Source organism: Nannospalax galili, unplaced genomic scaffold, assembly GCF_000622305.1.
Source record: "Nannospalax galili isolate Female #2095 unplaced genomic scaffold, S.galili_v1.0 scaffold52, whole genome shotgun sequence".
NCBI lineage: Eukaryota > Metazoa > Chordata > Mammalia > Rodentia > Spalacidae > Nannospalax > Nannospalax galili.
The window spans coordinates 4,094,379-4,098,100 of NW_008334003.1; positions in this window are offsets into that span (position 1 = coordinate 4,094,379).

Genomic DNA, 3,722 nt, shown 5'->3' on the forward strand with positions numbered 1-3,722 from the left:
GACTGCCTCAAGGGTTTAAAAATTCTCCGACTATATTTGATGAGGCCCTGCATGAAGATCTGGGTGAGTACAGAGCCCAACACCCTGACATAAGCCTGTTACAGTATGTAGATGATTTATTGATTGCGGCACTGGACCAGAAGTCCTGCCTGGAGGGGACAGAGGACTTACTCCACATACTTGGGGACTTGGGATACTGGGCCTCAGCAAAAAGAGCTCAGATATGTCTGCAAGAAGTGACTTACCTAGGGTACATCCTCAAGGAGGGGCAGCAGTGGTTGACTAAGGCCCGCAAAGAGACTGTGCTAAAGACCTGCACTGACCTCCAGAAAACAGGTGAGGGAATTCCTGGGTACCATGGGATTCTGCCGCCTCTGGATTTTGGGGTTCACCGAAATTGCAAAACCCCTATGTGTGGCTATCAAAGAAGGACAGGACTTCAACTCGATGCAGGAAAGGCAAGAGTCCTTTGAAACCCTAAAATGCAAGCACTTAGAGGCCCCTGCCCTAGGACTACCAGACATAAGTTACCCTTTCTGTCTATATGTGGATGAACATAAAGGTATTGTGAAAGGGGTCCTCACCCAGAGAGTAGGCCCCTGGAAGAGACCTATTGCATACCTACCAAAGAAATTAGACCCTGTAGCAGCTGGATGGCACCCCTGCCTGCTAATTATAGCAGCAGTGGCCCTGCTGGTTAAGGATGCTAACAAGTTAACCCTGGGACAGGAACTGCTTGTGGCAACCCTTCATGCCCTTGAAGGGGTGCTCAAGCAACCCCCAGATTGATGATTGAGCAATGCCCAATTAACTCATTATCAGGCTCTGATCCTAAATCCACCCAGGATCAACTTCCAGGTACCAACGGCCCTGAACCCAGCCACGCCGTTGCCAGGTCCTGATCTCAGGGACCCACTCCACAACTGTACTGAAATTCTGGCACAGGTGCATTGCATCAGACCTGACCTGAAGGATGTTCCCTTACCTGATGCCGAAGAAACCTGGTACACGGATGGAAGCAGCTTCATCAGAAATGGTAAAAGGCATGCTGGGGGAGCGGTCACAACCACCTCGAGAGTGATTTGGGCTGAGCCACTCCAATAGGTACATAGGCCCAACTGATCGCGCTTACCAATGCCCTAAAGATGGGTAAAGGAAAGAGACTCAACATCTACACAGATAGCAGATATGCATTTGCCACTGCCCATATCCATGGGGCCATCTATCAAGAGAGGGGCCTCCTTACTGCAGAGGGAAAGACTATTAAAAATAAACAAGAGATCTTAGACCTCCTGCAAGCCCTCTGGGGCCCAACAAAACTAGCCATAATCCACTGCCTGGGTCACCAAAAAGGAAACAACCCCACCCAGAAGGGAAATAATCTGGCTGACAGGACAGGTAAAGAAATAGCCCTGACCTCCACGATCCTGTCCATTCTTGTTGATCCCGGAGCAAGGGAACTGCCTAAAACTCCCCACTATAGCCCCGAAGACCACACTCTCCCTATGACTCAATGCCTAGAGGGCTGGTGGAGGACAATGGAAGGGAAAGTTATCCTACCTCAGAATTTAGGCATAAGATTGCTTGAGAAAATACATCAAGCATCACACATGGGCACTTGAAGGATGCAAGACTTACCAAGAAGGGCCAAAGTTAAAATTCAGGAAGGAAATCAAGCCATTGAAAAAATTGTTAGGCATTTTCCTGCCTGCCAATTATCCAACTCAGCTCCATCCCATGCTAACCCAGGATCCTGGAGCAGAGGGACATGACCGGGTACGTATTGGGAGACTGATTTCACTGAGATCAAACAGGGAAAATTTGGATATAAATATTTACTAGTATTCATAGACACCTTCTCTGCATGGACTGAGGCCTCCCCAACCAAGAATGAGACTGCTCATGTGGTAGCCAAGAAGCTGATCGAAGAGATCCTACCCAGGTATGGTTTCCCAACTACTAAGCAGTGGCTTTCCAAGTGGCATTTTCAAAGGCCTTTAGTGCCCTCTCTCCCTGCCCTCTCTCCTCTACCCTGCCCTCCCACCCACCATCCCGCTTATCCCTTCCTGTTCTATGATTCCCTTTCTCCACTTCCAGTCACATAAGTTCTATCCCCCGTTTCTTGAAATTCTCTCCCCTGGTTCTTTACAACTTTCCTGTCTTCTAAGGATATTCCAGCTTGAAAATGCATATCTAAAGATCCAAAGCGATCCTATTCATATGTGAGATAACATGAGGGCTTTGTCTGTGGCTTACCTAACTCAGAATGATTCTTTCCAGTTGCATCCATTTACCTGTGAATTTCTGCTCCAACGGTTGCAGGTAACCCACCAATAGGTCTGGCCACAACTCAGAGCCGTATATGAAGCTGCTGTCCCCCTGCAACCCCACAGGTTTAAACCAGGAGACTAGGTCTTCATCCACAGACACCAACAGAAAAATCTCGAGCCAAGATGGAAAGGCCCCTTCATGATCGTCTTGACAACTCTCACCGCACTCAAAGTGGACGGAGTCGTGGCTTGGGTGCACTACTCCCATACAAAACCTGCCAACCCATTTGCAGTCCCAGAGGATTACAAGGGAGACACCTGGAAGGCATCCCCACACCCTTCGAATCCACTCAAGCTCCGCATCTGACGAGGCCCTTCCTGCTAACCTGTCTATTGTTGACATTGAACTGCTTATCAGCTGATGGCACTTTTCCTGCAAGTAATATAAAATCCCCATATGCCCCAAAACTTAACTTGGGTAATCACCAACCCCACCACAGGGATGGTCATCAACTCTACCTCCAAGACAGCCTCTTCCAACACTTGGTACCCTGACCTTTGGGTTGACCTCTGTGACATCTTTGACGGAGAATGGGAACCTCACGACCAGACCCCCTTTCCTCCCTTCGGCTTCCGAGACCCCTGCCCCAGATCACGCACCCGAAGCCTCTCCATCTACATTTGTCCAGGCCACGGACACAGCAAACAAGTTAAGAACAAATGTGGGGGACCTGGGGATTATTATTGTGCTGACTGGGGCTGTGAGACCACCAGCACATACTGGTGGAAAGGGTCATCAACCGGGGACCTAATAACTCTACAATGGGCCCCTGGATCTACCACCCTGGGATGGGGAGGGACCACTGGAGGAGGTATGGGGGGCCCTGCACCCAACCATTGTGCAACCCCCTCATAATTTGGTTCACTGAGAAAGGAAAACAGTCTATGGGGTGGGATGTAGGACACACATGGGGCCTAGGGCTATACACTGCAGGGAGAGACCCTGGGGCCCTCTTTACCATTCAACTCCTCCTCTGACCGGTTGTCCATGCACTGGGACCCAACCGAGTTCTAAATCCCCCCCAGATGATTCTCATAAATCTTCTCCAGCTAAACCCCCTCCTGGACCTCCCACTGCCCAAATCTATACTCCTGTGCCAACAGCTCATGCTCTTGAATCCTCAAGGGCAGATCCTATTCCTCCTCCTCCTGCCATTACCCCGACCCAGGAAATTCTTTTGAAGATGCTAAATTCATCTTATTACTTCCTCAATGCAACCAACCTGAACGCTACCCACTCTTGCTGGCTCTGCTATGGTGTTGCCCCCCATATTATGAGGGAATTGCTGTACAAGGAACATTCTCCCTCGTGGATTACACAGAATGCAGATGGCTATCAAATGTTTCTCTTACCCTATCTCAGGTAACTGGCATTGGGACCTGTGTTGGCCA